Below are 27,295 nucleotides of genomic sequence, written 5' to 3'. Positions count from 1 at the left end.
TCCACTTTCTTGCACTATCCCCATATCCCTCGATTCCCTTAGTGCCCAAAAATCTATCGATCTCTGTCTTGAATATACTCAATGACTCATCATCCACTGCCCTCTGGGGTAGAGAATTCCAAAGATTCGCCACCCTCTGAGTGAAGAGATTTCTCCTCATCTCAGCCCTAAATGATCTTAAGTCTGAACTGCTGCCAGGACTACCCTGAATCAGGGCTCAACTACTCAGGCCAAAGGTCAGTGCTGCAGGGAATTCAGGGTCAGAGTGATCTCCTGGACTAGTTTTGATCACCTAGCTGGGTCGGAGAGGAATTTCCCAGAATATTTTCCCCAGATTGACCTGGGTTTTTATCTGGGTTTTTTTTGCCGCTGCTGAAGATCACATGGTTTTTTGGGTGGTGTGGGGAGTGAATAGGGAGAAATTCGGTATCGCCCCGTTTGGGGCGCAATTATCAGCCGGGCGCAAAGTTTAGTGCCTGGTGTTAATTATCGCCTCCGATTGCAAACTTGGCCTCTATCGGCACTGGAGGTGATTTGAGCACTACACACCTGTTTTAAGGCACTAATGCCAAGGAGCGAGGCGCGACCTCAGAGCGATGGCAAAGCTCAGGTGATCATAGAATCATAGAAAGTTACAGCATGTAAGGAAACCATTTCAGCCCATCGTTTCCGCGCCGGCCAAGAAAGAACTATCCAGCCTAATCCCACTTCCCAGCTCTTGGCCCGTAGCCCTGCAGGTTAGAGCATCCCAAGTGCACATCCAAGTACTTTTTAAATGTGGTTAGGGTTCCTGCCTCAACTGCCCTTTCAGGCAGTGAGCTCCAGACCCCCACAACCCTCTGGGTGAAGAAATTTCCCCTCAAATCCCCTCTAAACCTTTCCCCAATTACTTTAAATCTGTGCCCCCTGGTTTTTGACCCCTCTGCTAAGGGAAATAGGTCCTTTCTATTCACTTTATCTCGGCCCCTCATAATTTTATACACCTCAATAAGGTCTCCCCTCAGCCTCCTCTGTTCCAAGGAAAACAGACCCAGCCTATCCAGTCTTTCCTCATAACTAAGATTCTCTACTCCCAGCAACATCCTTGTAAACATGTCAGTCAGCAAGGGAACACAGAAAGACTGGCCAGTTCTTAAAGGGGAGGGTCCATGTTGCTGTCCAGCCACATCCTGCTCATTGCAACCTTGAATCTTGGCCTGGGCAGACCTGTACATCAATTCTGCTGGAACCACCAATGGAGAGGCCCAGAGAAAGAGCTCAGCGCTTCAGCAACTGGGCTTTGGTGGCTCTGGTTCTCGCCGTGGAGCGGCGACGGGCAGTGCTCTACCCACAGAGTGGCAGGAGGCCATTGCCCCGCGAATACAGAAGAGTCTGGAGGGAGGTGGCTCAGCACGTCTCCTCCAGGAGCCTGGTGCCCAGGACCCACACCCAATGTGGGAAGAAGTTCAATGACTTCACTTGGGTGGTTAGGGTGAGTGGCTGCTTTTCAATACCTCTCCATCCCTCCATCTCATCTTCACTGTGTGCTCAGAGGGTTTAAAAACCCCAAATGCCCAACACTCATCCAAGAGCTATGGCCATCTCATGAAACACACACGCACATTCCACACCTTGCATACATTAAGGGCTATTCAACTATGGGAGGCACATCAGGCAAGCACATGGCTACACATTCACTCAGAAGCCATCCTTTTTCTTGCAGGCCAAGCTATCTCATAACAAGCGCCAGCAGCAATGCACGGGAGGAGGACCGGCTGAGCTGCAGACCCTCAGCTACCCGCCGTGGTTCCGTAACCCTTAATACCCTTGCCTAACAAACATCTTTCAATCTCAGTTATGACATTTTTAATTGCCCCCCAACCTCAACAGCTTTTTGAGGGAGGGAGTTCCTGATTTCCACCACCTTTTGTGTGAAGAAGTGCCTCCTGACATCACCCCTGAATGGCCTGGCTCTAATTTTAAGGTTATGTCGCGTTGTTCCGAACTTCCCCCCACCAGACGAAACCGTTTCTCTCTATCTACCCTATCGAATCCTTTAATCATCTTAAACACCTCGGTTAGATTCAGGAAATACTCTCTTTTATTCCCTTGGGAAAGTTTGAAAGTCTAGATCCTTCATCGCACCATGTGCAGCATCAATGCATCAATGAATTGCTTCACCTGGTATGTGGAAATTGAACATTTTTCTGCAGTTATGTTATGAAGGATATTGAAAGTAGGACTTCATAACACTGTGTTTTGCTCACTCCCATTACTTGCTGTTCAAAGAAAATTTCAAGGTTACAAGTCATAAGAACATAAGAACATAAGAAATAGGAGCAGGAGTAGGCCAATCGTTCCCCTCGAGCCTGCTCCGCCATTCAATAAGATCATGGCTGATCTGATCCTAACCGCCAACCTACTATCACAGAACCATCTCCTGAATCTAACAGAATTAGACACACGAAATAGGAGCAGGATCAGGCTACACGGCTCCTGGCCCTGCTCCGCTACCCACAGGGCCATGTCCGATCCGAACCTAGACTCATGTCCAAATTCCTGCCCGCTCCCCGTAACCCTTAATTCCCTTTACTCCTAGGAAACTGTCTATTTCTGTTTTAAAAGTATGTAATGATGTAGCTTCTACAGCTTTTTGGGGCAGCATATTCCATGGACCTACCACCTTCTGAGTGAAGTAGTTCATCCTCATCTCAGTTTTGAAAGAGCAGCCCCTTATTCTAAGACTATGCCCCCTAGTTCTAGTTTCACCCATCATCAGGAACATCCTCCCCGCATCCACCCAATCCAACCCCTTCACAATCTTATATGTTTCAATAAGATCGCCTCTCATTCTTCTGAACTCCAATGAGTAGAGTCCCAATCTACTCAACCTCTCCTCATATGTCCATCCCCTCATCCCCGGGATTAACCGAGTGAACCTTCTTTGTACTGACTCGAGAGCAAGTATGTCTTTTCTTAAGTATGGACACCAAAACTGTATGCAGTATTCCAGGTGCGGTCTCACCAATACCTTGTACAACTGAAGCAATACCTCCCTATTTTTATATTCTATCCCCCTAGCAATGAAAGCCAACATTCCATTGGCCTTCTTAATCACTTGCTGCACCTGCATACTAACCTTCTGAGTTTCGTGCACCAGGACCCCCAGATCCCTTTGTACTTCAGTACTTTCAAGTTTCTTGCCATTAAGATAATAACTTGCTCTACGATTTTTCCTGCCAAAGTGCATAACCTCACACTTTCCAGTATTGTATTCCATCTGCCAAATCTCTGCCCACCTACTTAGCCTGTCTATGTCCCCTTGCAGGTTTTTTATGTCCTCCTCACTCACTACTTTCCCTCCCATCTTAGTATCATCTGCAAACTTTGATATGTTACACTCGGTCCCCTCCTCCAAATCGTTAATATAGATTGTAAAGAGTTGGGGACCCAGCACTGACCCCTGCGGAACACCACTAGTTACTGATTGCCAGTCTGAGAATGAACCACTTATCCCAACTCTCTGCCTTCTGTTAGAGAGCCAATCCTCTATCCATGCCAGAATATTACCCCCAATCCCGTGGTTTTTTTATCTTAAGCAATAATCTTTTGTGTGGCACCTTGTCAAATGCCTTTTGGAAGTCTAAATACACTACGTTCACTGGTTCCCCTTTATCCACCCTATATGTTACTTCCTCAAAGTACTCCAGCAAATTTGTCAAACATGACTTCCCCTTCATAAAACCATGCTGACTTTGTCCTATTAAATTATGATTATCCAAATGTCCTGTTACTGTCTCCTTAATAATGGACTCCAAAATTTTACCTACCACAGATGTTAGGCTAACTGTCTACTGCCCTTTTTAAATAAGGGTGTTACATTAGCAGTTTTCCAGTCTGCCGGGACCTTTGCTGAGCCCAGGGAGTTTTGGAAAATTATTACCAATGCATCCACAATCCCTACCGCCACTTCCCTCAAGACCCTAGGATGTAAGCCATCAGGTCCAGGTGATTTATCCGCCTTGAGTCCCATTATTTTACCGAGTACCACTTCCTTAGTGATTTTGATCATGTTTAGCTCCTCCCCCCCTATAGCCCCCTGTTTGTCCAGTGTTGGGATATTCTTAGTGTCCTCTACTGTAAAGACTGATATAAAATATTCATTCAGTGTTTTTGCCATCTCCATATTTCCCACCATTAATTTCCCGGTCTTATCCTCTAAGGGACCAACATTTACTTTAGCCACCCTTTTTCTTTTTATATAACTATAAAAACTCTTACTATTTGTTTTTATATTTTTTGCTAATTTACTTTCATAATCTATCTTCCGTTTCTTAATCAATCTTTTTGTTATTTTTTGCTGTCTTTTAAAGTTTTCCCAATCCTCTATCCTCCCACTAGATTTGGCTACCTTATATGCCCTTGTTTTTAGTTGAAGACTATCCTTAATTTCTTTACTTAGCCATGGATGGCTGTCTTTTCTTTTACACCCTTTTCTTCTCAGTGGAATATATTGTCTTGGAAGTTGTAAAATAACTCCTTAAATGTACATCACTGATCATGTATCGTCTTACCCTTTAATCTATTTTCCCAATCCACTCTACTCAATTCCGCTCTCATACCTCATAGTCTCCTTTATTCAAGCTTAGCACGCTTGTTTGAGATCCAACCTTCTCACCCTCTAATTGAATATGGAATTCAACCATGTTATGGTCACTCATTCCAAGGGGATCCTTTACTAGGACATTTTTAATTAATCCTGTCTCGTTACACAGGACCAGATCTAAGGTTACTTGCCCCCTGGTCGGTTCAGTTACATACTGCTCAAGAAACCCATCCCTAATACACTCAATGAACTCATCCTCAAGGCAGCCCTGCCCAATTTGATTTGTCCAATTAATATGATAGTTAAAATCCCCCATAATTATAGATGTTCCCTTATTACAAGCCTCAACTATTTCCTGATTGATACTCCGTCCAACAGAGTTGCAACTGTTCGGAGGCCTATAGACTATGCCCACTTGTGTTTTTTTCCCCTTATTATTCCTTATCTCCACCCAAACTGTTTCATTATCCTGATCTTTTGACCCAATATCATTTCTCTGTATTACAGTGATTCCTTCCTTTATTAACATAGCCACCCCACCTCCCCTTCCGTCATGCCTGTCCTTCCTGATCATTAAATAACCTGGTATGTTTAATTCCCAGGCATTGTCACCCTGACGCCATGTTTCTGTAATGGCCACAAGATCATACACATATGTTGTTATTTGTGCCATTAACTCGTCTATTTTGTTACGAATGCTACGTGCATTCAGATAGAGAACTTTCAAATATGTTTTGTGACACTTAGTTCCTGCTTTTGCCCATTTTATTTCTTTACCTTTTACTCCATACCTTCTGCCCCTTCCTGACACGCTCTGGTTTTTAATTTCCCCACTGCTACCTAAGTCCCGTGGACGATGGAGAAGTTGACCCCCTTGGGGACAGCAATGGTAAGTTCATCAGCTTTTTCTCCTCTCTCATTCTACTTGCCCCTCACAACACCAGCCTTTTACACTTTCAATCCAACTTTAAATGTCTCCAGTCCTTGCTCCCTTACTGCCCCCCTGCCCTGACGCTAAAGCCACTCTTGTACCTCCCTGCTTTCAGATAGTGAACCACCAGCTGATCAGCCTGTCCCTCAACCAACAAGTGGCAGCGACGCCCCAGGCGAGGAGGAAGAGAAAGCCTGAGCCTCACCGCCTGCGTCTCCCGAGGGAGCCTCATCGCCTGCATCTCCCGAGGGAGCCTCACCGCCTGCGTTTCCCGAGGGAGCCTCACCGCCTGCATCTCCCGAGGGAGCCTCACCGCCTGCATCTCCCGAGGGAGCCTCACTGCCTGCATCTCCCGAGGGAGCCTCACCGCCTGCGTCTCCCGAGGGAGCCTCACCACCTGCATCTCCTGAGGGAGCCTCACTGATGCGCTATCAATTACCCAAAATACTGAGGTTAAGCGAGTAACTAACAGGCTTTTATTAACAAGAGAATGAAGGTGTGCCTCGAGTGGTTGACCAGTCCAGAATACAGAGGGACTGTGGAGCAGTCACCTTTATACCTGGACTTGTGGGAGGAGTCAGCCGAGGCATGTACAGACATGTACACAGTGGAATACAAACACCCATACAGGCAGGTATAACAGTGGTTTACCACATTCACCCCTTGTTTAAAAATGAGTCCGGCGGGGTGAAGTGTATTAAAAGTTCGTATATTGGAGTCTCTCCGGAGGTCTTGTCTGCCACTGTGATCGACGTGGCGACGGCAGGGGTAGTGAAGCTTCCGGCGTCGAGTCCCGCGTAGGCTGGGGCACTGGTGTGTAGTCCCCGTGGGTGTCGAGCGGGTCGCGGGGACCGGACGTGCCGCCTGCTGGGGTTGGATATTGGATCGTGGGGGGGGTGGTAGTGGCTAGTGGGTTACTGGGGCCCCCGAGGGTGCGAGGTCTCGTATGGAGACTGTGTCCTCCCGCCCGTCCGGGTACGCAATGTAAGCATACTGGGGGTTGGCGTGGAGGAGGTCGACCCTCTCGACCAGGGGGTCCATTTTATGGGTCCTCACTTGTCTTCTCAGTAGGACCGGCCCTGGGGACGTCAGCCATGGCAGTAGCGATGTCCCCGATGGGGACTTCCTTGGGAAGACAAACATTTTTTCATGAGGGGTGGCGTTAGTGGCAGTGCAGAGCAGTGACCGAATAGAGTGGAGCGCATCGGGGAGCACATCCTGCCAGCGGGAGGTCGGAAGGCCCCTAGACTTTAAGGATAGCAGGGCGGCCTTCCAAACTGTTGCATTCTCTCTTTCCACCTGTCCGTTCCCCCGGGGGTTGTAACTGGTGGTCCTGCTTGTGGCAATACCCCTAGCGAGCAGGTACTGGCGGAGTTCGTCGCTCATAAACGATGAGCCCCGGTCGCTATGGATATAGCTGGGGAAACCGAACAGGGTGAAGAGGTCGTTCAGACATTTAATGACCGTGGCACTGGTCATGTCCGGGCAGGGGATGGCGAATGGGAAACGGGAGTACTCATCAATAATGTTGAGGAAGTACACATTGCGGTCGGAGGAGGGGAGAGGCCCTTTAAAATCAACGCTCAGGCGCTCGAAGGGGCGAGTGGCTTTTATCAGGTGAGCCCTGTCTGGTCTATAAAAGTGCGGTTTGCACTCAGCGCAGACTTGGCAGTTCCTGGTCATGGTCCTGACCTCCTCAATGGAGTAAGGCAGGTTGCGGGCCTTGATGAAGTGGAAGAACCTGGTGACCCCCGGGTGGCAGAGGTCATTGTGGAGGGCCCGCAGTCTATCGATCTGTGCGCTGGCGCAGGTGCCACACGATAGAGCATCCGGGGGTTCATTGAGCTTCCTGGGCTGGTACAAGATCTCGTAATTGTAGGTGGAAAGTTCGATTCTCCACCTCAAGATCTTGTCGTTTTTGATTTTGCCCCTCTGCTTGTTGTTAAACATAAAAGCAACTGAACGCTGGTCAGTGAGCAGGGTAAAACGTTTTCCGGCCAGGTAGTGCCTCCAATGACGCACAGCCTCCAAATAGCCTGGGCCTCCTTCTCAACAGCGGAGTGTCTGGTCTCCGGGCCTTGGAGGGTTCGTGAAAAGAAGGCCACGGGTCTCCCCGCCTGATTAAGGGTAGCGGCCAGGGCAAAGTCGGACGCGTCGCTTTCCACCTGGAAGGGGATGGATTCGTCCATTGCGTGCATGGTGGCTTTGGCAATGTCTTCCTTGATACGGTGGAAGGCTAAGCGGCTCTCTGCCGTCAAGGGAAAAGAGGTGGACTTGATCAGCGGACGGGCCTTGTCCGCATAGTAGGGGACCCACTGGGCGTAATAGGAGAAAAACCCTAGGCACCTCTTCAGGGCCTTGAGGCAGTGGGGCAGTGGGAGTTCCATAAGGGGACGCATCCGGTCGGGGTCGGGACCGATGACTCCGTGTTCCACAACACAGCCAAGGATGGCGAGGCGGGTTGTGCAGAATATGCACTTCTCCTTGTTATACGTCAGGTTCAGGAGTTGGGCGGTGCAGAAGAATTTTTCGAGGTTTGCGTCATGGTCCTGCAAGTCATGGCCGCAGATGGTCACATTGTCCAGATATGGGAAAGTGGCCTGCAACGCATTTTGATCGACCATCCGGTCCATCTCCCTTTGGAAGACGGAGACCCCGTTGGTGACACCAAAGGGAACCCTAAGGAAGTGATAGAGGCGGCCGTTTGCCTCAAAGGCAGTATACTGGCAGTCCTCAGGGCAGATAGGGAGCTGGTGGTACGCTGATTTCAGGTCAATGGTCGAGAAGACGCGGTACTGCGCGATCTGGTTGACCGTATCAGCTATGCGGGGGAGTGGGTAAGCGTCCAGCAGGGTGTAGCGATTTATTGTCTGGCTGTAGTCGATGACCAGGCGCTGCTTCTCGCCGGTCTTAACGACCACAACCTGGGCTCGCCAGGGGCTGGTGCTGCCCTCAATAATCCCCTCCTTCAGGAACCGCTCCACTTCGGTTTTAATGAAAACCCTGTCCCCGGCACTGTATCGCCTGCTCTTTGTGGCGATGGGCTTACAGTCGGGGGTGAGGTTAGCAAACAGTGGGGGGGGGTGACTCTGAGTGTGGAGAGGTTGCACCTGGTGCGCGGCAGACAATTTGGAAGCTGCTGGCTGCGGACTGTGAGTGGGGGGAGGGGTCCACCGTACGCCATCGTAACACTTTTAAGGTGGCACTGAAAATCTAACCCCTGTAGAACGGCAGCGCAGAGGTGGGGCAGGACCAGAAGTTTAAAATGATCGTACACAGTCCCGTCTACTAAGAGTGTCACCACGCAGTAGCCGCCAATGTCCGCCGACTGGGACTCGGAGGCCATAGAAATCCGCTGGTGCGCAGGCAGGACTGGGAGAGAGCAACGCCGCACTGTGTCAGGGTGGATGAAGCTCTCCGTGCTCCCAGAGTCAAAAAGGCAGGTTGTTTCGTGACCATTTACCTTAATGTCCATTGTGGACCGGGCCAGTTGGTGCGGCCTCGCTTGGTCCAGCGTAACGGAGGCCAGCGTAGGGGTCGGTGTGTCACTGCGGGTATCAGATGAGGTGGTGTTGGGGGCCTGCTGCATCCCAGCTGGCATCCAAGATGGCGGCGTCCATGATCCCCATGTGGCTGGAGGCGTCCAAAATGGCTGCTGTTCCGGTGGTTCGCACATGGCTGGGGAGGCCCAAGATGGCGGCCCGTAAGGCCCACACGCGGCGCTGCTGGGGTTCGGGGTGGCTTTGGCCCTGCAGATGCTGGCGTAGTGTCCCTTCTTCCCGCAGCCTGAGCGGATCGCAGTTTTTGCCGGGCAGCGCGTTCTGGGGTGTTTGGCCTGGCCACAGAAGTAGCATTTCTGGCCTTGGGACACTGCTGCGGTAGTTGGGCCGTTGCTGGGATGCGGCTGGGGTGGCACGGCGCTATGAGACGGTCCTACCATGTCCCAGGCTGTCATTCCCCGCGGCGGCCACGGTGCAGAGGAGTAGGCATCCATGCCCCGGTAGGCTGCGTCCAATGATAGTGCGAGTTCAGAGGCCTTGTTGAGGTCGAGGTCACTCTGCTCCAACAGTTGCTGTCGGGTGTAATTGGACCTGTGGCCCGCTACAAAAGCGTCCCGGATAAGTTCCTCTGTGTACACGGCGGCCTTTACATCCTTACAACCACAGGCCCGGCCAAGCACAGACAGTGCCTGAAGGTATTCCTCGGTCGATTCCCCAGGTTGTTGTTTACGACTCCCCAGGAGGTGCCTGGCGTACACCTCGTTCACTGGGCACGTGTACTGGTCCTTGAGGAGCTTGAGAGCAGCCGTGTACGAGGTCGCGTCCTGGATGACCGAGTACGCTCGGTGGTTCACTTTGGAGGTCAGGACATCCAGTTTGTCCTCATCCGATTTTACCATTGCAGCGGAGGCGATCAGGAATTTTTCAAAGCACCTAAGCCAGTGAGCAAACTTGGTGGATGCGTCCGCCTCCCGATGGTCTAAGTCCAGGCATGCTGGTGTGAGGATCTTCTCCATTATAAAAAATCTTGTTAATAAAATTGATGCGCTATCAATTACCCAAAAGACTGAGGTTAAGCGAGTAACTAACAGGCTTTTATTAACAAGAGAATGAAGGTGTGCCTCGAGTGTTCGACCAGTCCAGAATACAGAGGGACTGTGGAGCAGTCACCTTTATACCTGGACTTGTGGGAGGAGTCAGCCGAGGCATGTACAGACATGTACACAGTGGAATACAAACACCCACACAGGCAGGTATAACAGCGGTTTACCACACTCACCGCCTGCAACTCCCGAGGGAGCCAAACCGCCTGCGTCTCCCGAGGGAGCCTCACTGGGTGCGTCTCCCGAGGGAGCCCCACTGCCTGCAACTCCCGAGGGAGCCAAACCGCCTGCGTCTCCCGAGGGAGCCTCACTGGGTGCGTCTCCCGAGGGAGCCCCACTGCCTGCATCTCCCAAGGGAGCCTCACCACCTCTGTCTCCTGAGGGAGCCTCACCGCCCACATCTCCTGAGGGAACCCCACCGCCTGCGTCTCCCGAGGGAGCCTCACCATCTGCGTCTCCCAAGGGAGCCTCATCGCCTGAGTCTCCTGAGGGAGCCTCACTGCCTGCATCTCCCGAGGGAGCCTCACCACCTGCGCCTCCAGAGGGAGCCCATGCCCACACTGGGACCACGTCTTCCATGGAGGGGAGCAGGGTGGAAGGGTCTGATGAGGACGAAGCTCCGGGACCCAGCGGGCTGCAGCAATGCCATGGGGGTAGGGAAGCTCGGGGGCCATCTCCCCAGAGGGAGAGCAGGCAAGCGAGGCCTGCTGCACTGGACTCAGAGGGGGAGCGTTTTATCGCGGCCATGGATAGCCAGGCCTTGAGCATGCACACTGAGTTCATGGATGCAATGGCAAGGGTGCCCAAAAGCATTGATGGACTGGCAAGGAGTGTGGAGCACTCCGCTGCAGCACAGGCCGATGCAACACAATGGCTTAGTGCTGCAATTCAGTCAATGGCTGCTGCCATCCAGTCTCAGACTGCTCTCATGCAGTCTCAGATTGATGTCCCGCAAGCATTGACTGCTGGCATTGTCGCTGGGTCGGACACATTGCCCGGGGCTCTCACAGTGCCGCAGCAGGCTAGCAATCTGTGCTTCAGCAGATTGCTCCAGATGCTGAGGTACTGCCCCGTGGGAGTGCCAGTGTGTCGGTCGAGCAGGAAGGTGCAGTGCTCTCTCAGGATGACAGCATTCCTGCTGCCACCACTGTCACTTCCCCATTGCACTTGCAACACAGCCAGCTCAGACTGCTACCACCCATGCAGAGTTGGTGAAGTCTGCAGCCGGGCCGTCCTGGCCCAGAGCTGGTCGAGTGCATCCATCAAGGGCATCTGTAGTCTCAGCATCTGACATTCAGCAGCCTTCCACCAGCCTTGCTGCAGCCACTGGGGCCCCATTACGGAGGAGAAATAGGGTGGGAAGGGGAAAGTGTGCAGGGAATGGAGATCACCCTCGAAGGGCAAACAATAGTGTAATGATCAGTAACGTGTCATTCTAGAATGGTACACTAGGTGGAGCCATATGTATATAAGAGTGGGGCTACCCACAAGGCACTAGGCTACCCACAAGGCAGTAGTCAAGATGGATGCTGCACAGAAGCCCACATGACTGAATAAAGTGACCAGCTCAAGCTAGCTGTTCATAATAAAAACGTCTAGTTATTTATGAACATAACATGGTACCAGGAGCGGTAAAATCTGCTGAATATTGTGAAACATGACATGGAGAATTTGAAGCCACCAGAGGGTTTGAAACTCACGGGGAATGTCGACTGAAATTGGCGGACTTTCAAACAACAATTCGAACTCTACATTGCTGCCATCGGGTTCGGTACGAAGACAGACGCAAGGAAAATAGCGTTGCTGCTCACGGTTGCAGGCCCACAGGCAATAGAGGTATTTAATACATTTGTATTTGATCAAGAGGAGAACAGAGAAAAATTGGACGATGTGCTAAAGAAGTTTGATACACATTGTTCTCCCAAACAGAACAAAACCTATGAGAGGTACGTGTTCCGTTCACGGACACAGCAGCAAAATGAGACTTTTGATAGCTTTATGACCGATCTGAAACTGAAAGCACAGACATGTAATTTCTCTGAACTGAAATCATCCATGATTGGTGGCCAGATTGTACTTGGTATTCATGATAAAAAAAGTCAGGGAACGTTTGTTGAGAGAAACCGAACTAACATTGGAGAATGCTGTGAAAATATGCCAAGCCAGTGAGCTAGCTCAAAAGCACGCGAAGACTTTCAGTGAAATTAATAATAATGCGATTGTAGTAAGTGATAATGCTGCTGTCGGTGCTGTGTCCTACAAGGGGAAGAAACATGGTCAGAATAGAAATGAAAAGCAATCGGAGGAAGGAATTTTAAATTGTAAACGCTGTGGTTACAAACACCAGTCACGACAATGCCCAGCGTTTGAAAAAATGTGCACAAAATGTAATGGAAAGAATCACTTTGCCAAACAATGCTTTTCAAAAATAAAAACAAAGAAAGGGCAACAAGTCAATGTGATTGAGGACACTGATTTAAGTGAGACATTTTTTGTACGAATGGTGTCATGTGACAATATGGAAAAGGATGCAGAAAATGTGCAGCCCTCAGGAATGAACAATGCTGAACATAAAGTTAATGCAGTAAAAGAGGACAAATGGATGATGTCACTACAGGTAAATGGAGCATTCGTCACATTGAAACTAGACACTGGCAAAAGCAAACTTTATCATTATGAGTGACATTAATAATATGAAAGAAAAGCCCAAAATACAGAAAAAGTCAGTACTACTGAAGGCCTATAATGGACAGAAAATAGATAGCTTAGGTATATGCAGACTTAAAGTGACAGTCAAAGACAAAGTGCATCATCTCATGTTTTCTGTTGTGGCTGAAGGACTTGATTCACTACTAGGTGACAAAGCTTGTGAGGACTTAGAACTGGTCAAGAGAATCTACCGTATAAACTGTGCCATAAGCAGACCAGATGACTCAGTGGATTCTGCAGTGAGTAATTTCCAGGATGTGTTCAAAGGATTTGGAGTTCTACCATTCACTTACAAGATCCAGCTAAAGGAGGATGCTCAGCCAGTGGTACATGCTCCACGGAGAGTTCCAGCACCCCTGCGTGACCGGCTCAAGAATGAACTGGACAGAATGACCACACTAGGAGTCATCAGGAAAGTCGAAGAGCCAACAGACTGGGTTAACTCCATGGTATGTGTAAAGAAAAAGAACAATGATCTAAGAGTATGCATGGATCCAAAGGACTTAAATGCAAACATAAAACGTGAACACTACCAGATTCCCAAGCGAGAAGAAATCACCAGTGAAATGTCAGGTGCCAGATACTTCACAAAGCTCGATGCCGCACAAGGATTTTGGCAACTAAAACTGGATGAAGAGAGCACCAAATACTGTACCTTCAACACATCATTTGGCTGGTATTGTTTCCTCAGAATGCCTTTCGGATAATATCTGCATCTGAAATCTTTCATAGAGCGATGGAACACATAATTGAAGGTCTAGAAGGACTTCAGGTCTATGTTGATGACATCACCATCTGGGGCTCCACACTGAAAGAACACAATGAGAGACTGACTAAAGTGCTACAGAGCATACGCCGGAATGGGCTGAAGCTCAACAAAGCCAAGTGTCAGTTTGGCATCCAGGAAGTCACTTTCCTAGGAGATAATCTATCTGGTAAAGGAATAGAGCCAGATATGGAAAAAGTAAACGCCATACTCAACATGCCCCGAACCACTGACAAAAAAGGAGTGCTACGCATCATGGGGATGATAAACTTCATTGGAAAGTTCATTGCTAACTTGTCAGCCAAGACAGCCTGTCTGCGAGACCTGCTACATAAAACAAATGAGTTCGCATGGACAGAAAGACATGAACAAGAGTGGATGAACATCAAAACAGTACTGACAACCATACCTGTACTCACCTTCTTTGACCCAACAAAGAGAATCAAAGTGTCAACGGATGCATCAAAAGATGGCCTAGGCGCGGTCTTGCTACAAGCAGAGGGTGAAGATCGGAAGCCTGTTGCCTATGCCTCCAGGTCTATGACTGATTCTGAGTGTCAATACGCCCAGATTGAAAAGGAATGTCTAAGCTTCGTAGTTGGACTAGAAAAGTTCCATGGCTACATATATGGACTTCCCACCTTCACAGTTGAGACAGACCACTGCCCACTGGTTGCCATCTTTAAAGAAAATCTGAATGAGATGTCTCCAAGGATTCAACGACTCATGATAAAGCTGCAAAGATATGACTTTGAACTGATCTACACACCAGGCAGCACATAGTGTTAGCAGGTGCACTATCCCGAGCACCCACAATGAGTCATGTGAGCTCTACTGAGGAGGACATGGATGTTCATGTGAGTATGGTCACTGCTGCACTGCCCGTGTCAGGCACAAAATCAAAGCAAATAGCAGAAGAAACAGTAAAAGATACAGTGTTACAAACAGTAATAGAGAACATTCATCATGGTTGGCCAAAAGGTTCCTGTCCAAAATACTATCACATCAGGTCAGAGTTGAGTGTCGCAAGTGGACTATTACTAAAACAGAACAGAATAGTCATTCCATGGGCTTTACATCAAGACATGCTCAAAAGGATTCATGAGGGACACCTCGGAATTAAAAAATGCAAAAGGAGAGCAAAAGACACTGTTTATTGACCTGGCATAAATAAGAACATTGAGAACATGATAGGTGAATGTGAGACATGTCAGAAACACCAAAACAAACAAGCAAAGGAACCAATGATAGTAGCTGACATACCAACAGTTCTTGAGGAAGTAGGACCAAGGTCATACACTGTCAGAACTGAGGAAGGACAGATTCTCAGGAGGAACCGCCGTTCCCTCCTGAAAACACAAGAAACTATCCAAGAGCAAATCGATGACAATGCCGCAACTGAATCTTGTCACTCACCACCAGAACAATCTAACACAAACACTCATACAGGCTCTCATGAAAACACATCAGACTTACCTGTGCTGAGAAGATCCACACGTGAAGTAAAAAAGCCTGATAGACTTAATCTTTGAGTATAAAGTAAAGCTTTGAAAATGTGTTGACTGTTGTGAAAATGTTTATGTTTATAGAGCACTAACAAAAGTGTTACTGATATCATCTTTATCGTGTTTCTTGAAAGTTGATTGATATTGATTGATATTGATTTTGTTTAACCTCAAAGAAAGGGGGATGTAATGATCAGTAACATTTCATTCTAGAATGGTACACTAGGTGGAGCTATATGTATATAAGAGTGGGGCTACCCATGAGGCACTAGGCTACCCACAAGGCAGTAGTCAAGATGGATGCTGCACAGAAGTCCACATGACTGAATAAAGTGACTAGCTCAAGCTAGCTGTTCATAATGAAAACATCTAGTTATTTATGAACATAACAAATAGGAGGTCTAAATAAATGGTGGGAATGTTTGTAATAAAGATCGAGGTTCGTGTGATTACATTTGTTTACTGTTTTGGCATTTATCTCCAGCTTGTGAGAACCATTTTTGTTAATTCATGATTTGTTGTGTTTGTTTCTAATTGTTTGTCCTGAATAAATGACACACACACAGAGTGTTAAAGAAAAAAGTTGTTGTATTCTAATTTACATTTTTGCCCTTTGGAATCATTCCAGTTTTGGCCGGCTATAGGGGGTGCGGGTTACTTTCCATGATGTTGTTCTCCATGCCAGAAGCCATCTTCTGAGTAGGGGCCTAGAAGCGGCTTGTTATCAGCCGTTGACGGACGGCCCTTGCAGTGACAACATTGTGGGCCTCCCTCCCACCATGGTGCTGCTGCTGATCATCCTCCTCATCCTCCTCATCCTCCTCCTCCCCCTCCTCTCCCTCCTCCTCCTCCTCCTCATCCTCCTCCTTATCCTCCTCCTCCTCATCCTCCTCCTTATCCTCCTCCTCCTCCTCAGGTGGTGCACCAATCCCTGGTGGCATTGGCTGGGTCCTCAGGATTGCCAGGTTATGAAGAATGCAGCACACAACTATGAAGAGGGAGACTCACTCAGGAGAGTACTGCAGGGCTCCTCCTGAGTGGTCCAGACAGCGGAACCATTGCTTCAGCATGCCGATCATCTGCTCAATTATGTTCCTGGTGGCGCTATGGCTCTCATTGTACCGCAGCTCGGCATGGCTGTTGGGGTTACGGAGCGGTGTCATCAGCCAGGTGCAGGGTGGATAACCCTTGTCCCCGAGGAGTCATCCACTTGAGTGATGCGGTGCCTGGAAAAGGTCTGGCACACCAGTCTGGCGCAGGATGAAAGCATCGTGGCTGCTGCCAGGATAACGGGCATTGATGGCGAGTATGAGCTGTGTGTGGTCACAGACCAACTGGACATTTAAGGAGTGGTAGCCCTTGTGGTTTCGGAATACCTCTGCATTCTCCTGCAGTGTCCGCAATGCCACATGCATGCAGTCAATGGCGCCCTGCACCATAGGGAAGCCCGCTATCCGAGCAAAGCCACATGCGCGTTCATGCTGTTTGGCCTGGATCATGGGGAAAGAGATGTACTTGCATCTCCTTTTATACAGGGCATTTATCACCTCCCGGATACAGAAATGGACAGTGAACTGGGAGATATTGGTGATGTCCCCAGTAGATGATTGAAAGGAGCTGCTGGCATAAAGATTCAGAGCCACTGTCACCTTCACTGCCACCGACAGAGACATCCTGGTCCTCAGTAAAACCCACGCAAACACGGAGAGAATGTGCAAACTCCACACAGACAGTCACCCGAGGCCAGATTTGAACCCGGGTCCCTGGCGCTGTGAGGCTCAGTGACCACCTCCTTGCTGAAGCGCAGCCTGCGCAAACACTGCTCCTCAGACAAATGGATGTAGGAGAATTGTTCCTGGAATACCCTGGGAGGGTAAGGTCTGCTGTGCAGAGGCCTGTTGGCCCTCCTCCGTCTGGCCATGATTGCCACTCTCTCTCTGCGCCTCTGATGCCTCTGATACTGCAGGTGCAGGACGACGCCCCAAATCAGTGCAGACCCCAAAGTCTCTTCTAAATCGATGCAAGAAAGGTCAAATCAAAATGAACCTGCAAAGTGCTGCTCAGTACCCAAAACTCCTTCACACAGCATTGAATCTCTCCAGAAGTCTCTCTCGCTCTCTCAGAATGCGTGGTACAAAAATGTCGGCGTCAAAATAAGTCAGGAAGTGGCCGCCATTAAATAGCACTCCCCCAGTTCCTTCCCGACTGCTAAACGTTCCCCTCTACCTGTCGTTGCTAGCAGCAGGCGGAAAGACAGGGGGCGCCACTCAATATCCGGTCCAGGGCACTACCGGGGCATTGCACGCTCGACTGATGTCACGATCTGCGGGCGCAGGAGATCGTGGCGGTAGTGTTTAACGTCATCGCAAAATGTCTGGTCAATTTCGCGAGCGGCACAAACATCGCTGCGCTCAGGCGCGAGTTGCTTTGCGCCCCATCAGCACCCTCTTAGGGTGCTAACAGGAGGCGCTAATCAACCGAATTTTTCCCCCTATATATTTTGATGCACAAGATATCACAATGCCCGCATTCTCCACTCCCCTTAGATTTGATAGGGGAGTTCAAAATCATGAGGGGGTTTTGATGGAGTAAATAAGGAGAACCTGTTTCCAGTGGCAGAGGGCACAGATTGAAGGTGATTGGTAAAAGAACCAGAGGCGACGCGAGGAAATGTTTATTTTTACGCAACGAGTTGTTGTGATCTGGAATGCACTGCCTGAAAGGGCGGTGGAAGCAAATTCAATAGAGACTTTCAAAAGAGAATTGGATAAATACTTGAAGGGAAAAGAATTGCGGGGCTACGGGGGAAGAACAGTCCTTTACCAGGGAAATGAGCCTCAGCCTGCTCAATCTTTCCTGATAGTTGCATCCTCTCAGTTCTGGTAACATCCTTGCAAATCTTTTCTGCACTTTCGCCAGTGCCTCAACATTCTTTTTGCAGTACGAAGCCCAGTACTCCAAGTGTGGTCCAGGTTGGTACAGAACGGCCTGTTTCTGTGCTGTAAATACTATGTAACACTATGCAATTATTTTTGGTCAATTTTCTTCCCTCTTGAAACTCTTGCTGAGATGCATTTACACAAACTGCCGCCCCTCCCACACCCAAACGATTGTGCTTCTAGTGGGGGCTTGGACAGTGAGCAGTGGCAGAGGGTATATTGTTTCATGGTGGGTCTCACAGATAAGCCTCGTCATGTTGTAGGGGTTTTTTTCCTGCTCTCTTGCCCGTTCTGGCCTCCTGCCAGGCTTCGTGCAAGAATTACCCTTGAGTGGTTCGACCCACTCCCCCTACGGTTCTAGACCTTGGACTTAGATGCAGAGAACAGTAGTGCAGAGAAAAGAACTCAATAGACCAGGCTGAATAGCATGAAATGGATGCTTTTATTTTTAAACAGTTTGAAGCATTACAAAATACATGTCATAGGCACAGATTAAAGTAACTACAATCATGCACAAATTTATGAACTTGACTCTATGGAAATGGGGAACACACGGCACGTCGTAAAAGGGGAAACACATTACGATTTCCCTTAACTCCCTCCCCTATACCTAAACTAAGTTCCGACCTGGGGAACCTGGGATCATGCTCACCACTCTCGAAATCGCGAGAAAGGGGGTTCGCAGCCTTTTTGGCACTGCTTTCTGTCGTCACGTGGATTTGGAAAATTCTGGCGCAGTCGATATTCTCTCTCTCTCGAAGCGGTGGGGTAGACACAGCCTCGATGAGCGCTCGTTAAGGTTGAGATCCACTAAGTCGATTTGGGTTCATGGAGCAGACCCAGATGCAGGCTATGCACATGGGAGAATCTTGTGGCCTAGATCGCCAGTCCTCCAGAGGGTTTCTTCTCCGTCGGCCTGGGTCGTCGATGATCTCCCGACCCCAGTACCCGGGCCACCCTCGTCGTCTTCTCGTCGTGGCCGAGCCTTGTTTGGCTGAACACCGACCACGTTGTCCTTTTACCGAAACCGTCCTTCTTTAAAAAGACGAAAACGTTTTCATCGATTCTGCATCTGCCGAAGTGGAAGAGGCGCCGATCCTGTCCCCGTCCGAAGAAGTTGAAGTCGTCCAAGAAGAAGAAGCAGCCGCCGTCCAGTCAAGTGAAGTTGTTCAAGTAACCCAAAGCCCGAAGTAACTTAGATGGACTTTCAATCCATAGTTATACTCTTTTGGGACAGTCTTATCTCCCGCCAAATCATAGTCCTGTCTTTGTATTAATTTTGGCGGGCAGAAATCTCTGCAGGGGCGCTTTGTCTTGTAACGGAGCCGGTGATAACTTAAACTGGCCTTCCTGGCCGATAATGTCTTTTAATGTCTTTTGCATTGTCACCGCGGCTCGGTTCGCATATTGATCGGTCCGGAGATTTTCCTTGATGGCTGCTAAACGGTTTTTCCTTTGTACAATAAATGGGTATGAGTGATTTTGCATTGTCCGCCCATATCTTGATGGGCCCCATCCTGTACTTGTAATCCATTGAATATGTATGCTGTTCCTCTGAGTTTCGGTTCCCAGATACTGGCTTTCGCGGGCTCACTGTCTTCAATCCACAAGCCTGTCTGGCTTGCAGTAACAGAAATAAAATGGTTCAGAAACTGATCACGGGGCCTGGCGGCCATTTTGTATGCCCTTTTATCAAAGGTTTTTCTGTGCAAGCTTACTTTGGTCAATAAACAGTCTTATTTTATCCAGTTTTCTTGCGTGATTTTTGCTGAAAATTGCGAATCTTACAATGTCCCCAACCAACACCCACACACACTACTCCCAGTAGGGGTCACTCGATAGCAATTTGGATCCAGAAGCCTGGCTGATCTTTGCCCATCTGAAGGCCAATGGGAGTGCCCTTAAACTAATCCTCCAGCAAATGTGCCACCGCCCCGCCTGTACAGTTTAGCATAACAGTGGGTAGGTCGCGCCATTTCTTATTCATTCTCGGGGATGTGGGCGTCGCTGGCAAGGCCAGCATTTATTGCCCATCCCTAGTTGCCCTCGAGAAGGTGGTGGTGAGCAGCCTTCTTGAACCGCTGCAGTCCGTGTGGTGAAGGTGCTCCCACAGTGATGTTCGGGAGGGAGTCTTGTGGGTCTTTGTAGCAGTTTGATACAACTAAGTGTAAAGGGGCAGTTAAGAGTCAACCACATGGGTATGGGACTGGGGTCCCAAAGAGGCCAGACCCGGGTAAGGATGGCAGGTTTCCTTCCCTGAAGCACATGAGTGAACCAGTTGGGTTGTTACAACAATCCAATTCATGGTCACTTTTTTTTTACTGATGCAAGTTTTATATTTCCAGAGATTTTTAAAAGTAAAAGCAAAACACTGCTGAGGCTGGAAATCTGAAACCAAAACAGAGAATGCTGGAAACACTCAGCAGGTCAGGCAGCATCTGTGGAGAGAGAAACAGAGTTAACGTAAGAGCATAAGAATTAGGAGCAGGAGTAGGCCACACGGCCCCTCGAGACTGCTCCGCCATTCCATAGCTGGCTGATCATCGACCTCAACTTCACTTTCCCGCCCGATCCCCATTAACATTTCAGGTCGATGACCTTTCATCCGAATGTTGAGAAGAAAGGTCATCAAGCAAAAAGTAGTCTCATCAGAAAGAAAGAAAGGCTTGCATTTCTATAGCGCCTTTCATGACCACCGGAAGTCCCAAAGCAGTTTACAGCCAGTGAAGTCATTTTTTGAAGTGTAGTCACTATTGTAGTGCAGGGAACAAAGCTTGTTCTCTAATTTTAACTGTATGTTTTTTGCTCCTGAACTCAGAATAGGGCAGTTGGGCCCCTTGCAGTTGGTCAATGCTAAAATTTTGAATTGATCCGTCTAGATTTCCAATAAGTTTGGATTTCAGAAGGTAAGAATTGGACCATTGGTCTGCTGGGGAACTGCAAATTATGTTTATGAATTGCAAAACTGACAGAAACACATACAATGGTGACTGCTCCACACTATTATACACTCAATAATAATAGACCACCACAGAAATAAAGGATGTCAAAAAAACATGCACTTAAAGACCATTATGGAAACTGAAAATTTATGTCTGTACCTTGTAGAGCACAGTGCAATGCGATGGTTATGGAAACCATTTTGCTAACTACTTAATAGTTTCTTATTCTTATATACAGGGGATTATGTTATAATCTCAAGTGGCTACAATTTCGCACATTATTTTGCCTAAAGGCACATTTTCACGAGCATCTGTTTTTAATAAAGGTAAAAGCACAATTTAACAATTGATCCTTCGTAACAAGGGACAATTAAAGAACTAAGACATTAAAATAGCAGCTCCCTCGATGCCCCATTTAATAACTGCACTGCTTGGTTGGGATTTAAATCATATAGCGGGAGAAATTCAGTATCGCCCCGTTTGGAGCGTAAGCATCGAGCGGACGCGAAATTTTGCGCCCGGCGCAAATTATCACCACCTACTGCTAAATTGACCTACTTCACCCCAGGAGGTGCTTGGAGCGCTAAAACAGGCGCTGCACGACTGTCTTAAGCTGCTAAGCCTGAGAAGCGAGGTGCTACCACCGAGGGCGGGCGCAGCGCAGGTGCAGCCAGCTAGCGATTGCACGCAGACACGCTGGCACCAGTCAGCTCTTAAAGGGGAGGTTCGATCTTGGATTGCAGCCACACCCTGCACATCGGAGCCCTGATTCTTGGCCTGGACAGACCTGCTGCCACATTCTTACGCCAATTGTAATGTATATACCTTTAAGGGGGGAACTATGTTTTACAGCTCATGTATACTGTAGTACCGGCAGTGACCACACTTGTATGTAACACTGAGTAGTAATCTGTACAGTTCAGTTGCAGTGTGAGCCACGTTTAGTAAACACCTGTTGTACCGTTCTCTGCAGTCTGTGTCTTATTATACATGGACGCAACATTGGCGACGAGGCAGGTTCGAACCTACCTGCAACTCTGCATCACCTCCCGGGGATTCGTTCCTGGAGATCAGTGGATTGGAGGTCAAGGCCAGAGGCTCAGGCATCGACCACGGGCAACCGCCCAGTCATCCAGCAGAGACTTGAGAATTGCGGGGGAGGCTGTCGAGAGCCAGGCTTGGCTTTCCAGTCGAGGTGGTCCAGTGAAACGGGCTGGCAACAGGTAGTGCGCAGACCCTTCCCGGACAGCGGCGGGCTAGAGCCCGACCGAGTGGCACAGCAAAGGGCCGAGCAGCGTCGAAGGGGGAGAGAGAGAGAGGGCAGAGCGCACAGGGTGCAGCCGGTGTTCAGGGGCCGAGCAGCGGCGGAGAGAGGGAGAGAGAGACGCGCAGAAACCCGCGAGGCGCCGCCATTGCCACGAGGACCGCCGGGAGCGGCGTCGGCAGCAGCGGGGGAGGAAGGAAAGCACTGGAGACGTGATTTTAAGCCATTGGGAGACACCATTTTAAACCACACCCAAAATGCCGAAGAGTGGCAGTATCACCGCATTTGACAATGAAGTCGAAGATTGGACTACGTATGTCGAACGAATAGAGGTGTACTGCAAGGCAAATGGGGTGTCAGATGACAAGAAAGCATCGGCATTGTTAAATTTAATGGGTGCAAAGATGTATGGTTTATTACGATAACTAGTAACCCCAACGAAGCCAATGGAAAAGAGTTTTGAAGACATAGTAACGATACTAAAGGAACATTTAAACCCCACACCGCTGCTGATAGAAGAAAGATTCAAGTTTCACAAACGGAACCAGCATAAGGATGAAAGCAATGCTGATTATTTAACAGAACTGCGCAAACTATCGAAACACTGCCAGTTTGGAGCGGGACTGGCAGATACTTTAAGGGACAAGTTTGTGTGTGGGCTTCAAAGTGAAGGAAGCCAGAAATGGCTTTTATCCGAAAAGGACCTTACGCTGGAAAAGGCTTTCAGCATTGCGGTATCATATGAAGCAGCAGCACGGGGCGCTGCAGAGATACAACAGAGACCGCAAGAATATGGCACAAACGAAATGTCATATGGAACAGAGAAGTGCTATCGCTGCGGCAGAACAACACACAACCAGAATGATTGCTGGTTCAAAGACAAAGTGTGCAGACAGTGTGGAAAAGTAGGACACATAGCATGAGCCTGCAGGTCGGGAAAGAAAACCAGCAATAAGAATCCGACCAAAGGAAAGTACAAGAAGGTACATAAGATAAGGGAGAATAGTTCAGACGAACAAAAGAGTGATAATGACTCCGAAAGCAGGGAACTGAGTTGTCTGAAACTACATAATGTGATCACAACAGAGGATCACCGAACCATTTGGGTCACTCTCAAGATAGCAGGAGTCCAGGTAAAGATGGAATTGGACACAGGATCAGCCCTAACAGTCATAAACCGATGGGACTACGAGCGGCTATTCTCACACATACCCTTGAGAGACACAAAAATTATTTTGAAGATGTACACGGGGCAAAAAGTCTACCCCAAAGGAAAAATAAGGGCGACCGTTATATATAACGGTAAGGAAACACCAAAACTAGACCTGTATGTATTGCAAGATGGAGGACCACCATTACTGGGACGTGAATGGATCCGGAAAATACAACTGGATTGGCATTCCGTACAGGCACTGACTGTGGCTGACAAAAAGGATGACAACGTCACACCTGGGTGACTGTCAAAGATCCTAACTGATGTGAAAGAAGTGTTCCAGCAAGGACTCGGAACACTAAAAGGCATGACAGCAATGATTAAAATTGAAGAAAAAGCAAGCCCAAAATTTTTTAAGGCCAGACCTGTACCTTATGCGATCCGCCCAGCCGTCGAAGCAGAGCTGGAGAGTCTGGAACATTCAGGTGTACTGTCCAAGGTAGACTGGAGCGAGTGGGCTACACCAATCGTCCCTGTGATGAAAAAGTCGTTGAGCAGCACGCCTGGGGAACCAAGGAAGGTTCGCATCCGTGGGGACTTTAAGGTAACAATGAACCCGGTCCTTCACACCGTACAATATCCACTTCCGCGGATTGAAGATATTTTCGCCTCGCTATCTGGAGGGAAACGCTTCACTAAGATTGATCTGGCCCAGGCGTATCTGCAAATGGAGGTAGAAGAAGCATCAAAAAAATACCTCACAATCAACACCCATAAAGGTCTCTACCAATACAACTGGCTGGTATTCGGGGTAGCATCAGCTCCGGCTATTTGGCAGAGGGCAATGGAACAAGTCCTGCAAGGGATCCCAGGGACCCAGTGTTACTTGAACGACATCCTGGTCACGGGCGAAAATGACAGTGATCACCTTGCCAACCTAGAGCAGGTGCTCACTAGATTGCAGGAATATGGGCTCCGAGCTAACTGCCCCAAATGCGGGTTTTTTAGAAAACAGATCTCGTATCGTGGCCACGTTATCGATTAAGAGGGGTTACATAAGTCCCCAGAGAAGATTGAGGCAGTAGTCAAGGCTCCAGCACCAGAAAATGTGTCACAACTGAGGTCGTTCCTCGGGCTGGTAATCCACTACCATAAGATCTTGCCAAATTTGTCTACAAAACTACACCCACTGAACACCCTACTGCAAACTGGGGTGCCATGGAAGTGGAGTGATGAATGTAGACAAGCTTTCCAGAAGAGCAAAACACTAATCACATCGAAAGAGGTATTGGCCCATTACAACCCAGCATTACCTATTCGGTTGGCATGTGATGCGTCACCCTACGGCATTGGAGCGGTGCTGTCGCACAAATTCTCGGACGGCTCAGAGAGGCCAATAGACTTTGCGTCACGATCAGTAACCTCAGCCGAGCGTAACTACGCCCAGATTGACAGGGAGGCCCTCAGCCTAGTGTGTGGAGTGAAAAAGTTCAATCACTATCTGCACGGGCAGAAATTCACCTTGCTGACTGATCACCAGCCTCTTGTCTCCATTTTTAATCCAAAGAAGGGCATTCCGGTAATGACTGCGCAACGACTACAAAGATGGTCACTTTTTTAGGGGCGCACCACTATGAGATTGAATATAAGGGCACGAAACAGCATGGAAATGCTGATGGGCTATCACGCCTGCCACTGCCTACTGCGGAGGAAGCACCAGCAGTGGATCCTGTCGAAATATTCCATTCGACTATAGTTGAATACCTACCGGTAACTAACGCTTGTATCGAAAAGGAAACCCGAAATGACCCGACACTGTCTCGGGTATATGATTTGATGGTGAAGGGATGGCCAGCACATGGCGACTCACTGTTGCCAGCATTCTCGACAAGGAGAGAACAGCTGTCAGTGTGCTGGGAGACCTTGATGTGTGGATCCTGAGTGGTAATTCCACCCAAGTTAAGGGATAGAGTGCTCAATGAGCTTCAAGAGGGTCATCTGGGAGGGGTAAGAATGAAAAGCCTAGCCAGGACTTATGTGTGGTGGCCGGGAATCGATAAACAAATCGAGGACCTGACCAAGAGTTGCTCAGGATGCCAGAAAGTCCAAAATGCACCACCACAGGCCCCTCTAAACCCATGGGAGTGGCCCTCATCTCCATGGCAACGGGTGCATATTGATTTTGCTGGTCCATTCATGGACTCAATGTTTTTAATAGCCGTGGATGCGCACTCGAAATAGCCTGAGGTCATCAAAATGTCCTCCACCACCACGAAGAAAACTATTGCAGTCCTACAGACCATTTTTGCCAGGAATGGCTTGCCAGAACAGATTTGCTCCGACAACGGACCACAGTTTGTGTCCGAAGAGTTCCGGAGGTTCTTGAAAAAGAATGGGGTAAGGCATTACACATCCGCCCCGTATCATCCAGCCACAAATGGTTTGGCTGAGAGGTTCGTACAAACCTTTAAGAAGGCAATAAAGGCTATGTACAATGACAACATTCCGCTGCAGCACAAGGTGGACAATTTCCTGTTCGCCTACCGGAATGCGACACATGCAGTCACCAACCAGGCCCCAGCCATGATGTTCTTTAACCGAAGGTTAAGATCTCGCCTGGATTTGCTCAGACCAAACGTACGAAGAGATGTTGAGAGTGAGCAATTCCAGCACATCCATGAGAAGCCAACAAGGAGCTTCAATGTAGGGCAACCAGTCTTGGCCCACGACTACCGAACAGAAAAATGGCAGCCAGGAACGATATGCACACGGCAGGGCCCACTCATGTACACAGTGGATGTTGGGGAGAGCATCGTGAGACGCCATGCTGACCAGATCCTAGAGTCACAGGAACAAGTCAACCCCATGCCTCGCCCATACGTACCTGGTGATGAACCCAACGTACAGGTCGCATCTACCCCAGAAACAGTAGCATCGGAAGCTGATGACCCAACCGACGACAGGGGGCCAGAATCGCCTCCGCACCAAGAGCAAGACACTCGGGAAAGGCGCTATCCAGAAAGGATCAGGAAGCCTCCCCAAAGACTCAATATATAAATAGACTATTTTCAGCTAATGTTGCATGTTAAAAGTGTTAATTGTAATTAGTTTGATATTTAATTGTTAAATGAGTGTTATGGTACTGTTAATCTAAAAGGGGAGGAATTGTAATGTATATACCTTTAAGGGGGAACTATGTTTTACAGCTCATGTATACTGTAGTACTGGCAGTGACCACACCTGTATATAACACTGAGTAGTAATCTGTACAGTTCAGTTGCAGTGTGAGCCACGTTTAGTAAACGCCTGTTGTACCGTTCTCCGCAGTCTGTGTCTAATTACACACGGACGCAACACCTATGACCACGGAGAGGGCCAGGGAGCGAGCGCAGCGGTTCAGCGGGGGGGCCTTGCAGGTTCTGGTTGGTGCGGTGGAGCGCAGGCGATCTATCCTGTTCCCGGACAGTGGCAGGAGGCTGCTGCCCAACAACTATCGCAAAGCTTGGATGGAGGTAGCTCACAGAGTGACCTCCAGCAGCATGTTGCCTAGGACCCCTGTGCAATGCAGTAAGAAGTTCAACGACCTCACTCTGGTCGTCAGGGTGAGTACCCTTTTCTGAATCCTCTTCATCCCTGCATGTCCACCTCACTTTATGGCCAAAGGGTCATGAAAGCCCCAATGCCCAGCCCTCATCCAACACCTGTGGGCCTTTCATGAAACTCACATACATATTCAGCACTTTACACACTGTAAGGGCTGTTCCACCATGGGAGGCGATGCAGCCCAGATCAGGGCTTCACACTGCAAGGGCTATTCCACCATGGGAGGCAGTGCAGCCAAGATCAGGGCTTCACACTGTACTCAGAGCCCGTCCTTTCTCTTGCAGGGCAAGCTGGC

The sequence above is a fragment of the Somniosus microcephalus genome, chromosome 11, assembly GCF_052327205.1.
Source record: "Somniosus microcephalus isolate GS21.2 chromosome 11, FLI_Smic_1.0, whole genome shotgun sequence".
Taxonomy (NCBI): domain Eukaryota; kingdom Metazoa; phylum Chordata; class Chondrichthyes; order Squaliformes; family Somniosidae; genus Somniosus; species Somniosus microcephalus.
This window is presented reverse-complemented; position numbering follows the sequence as displayed.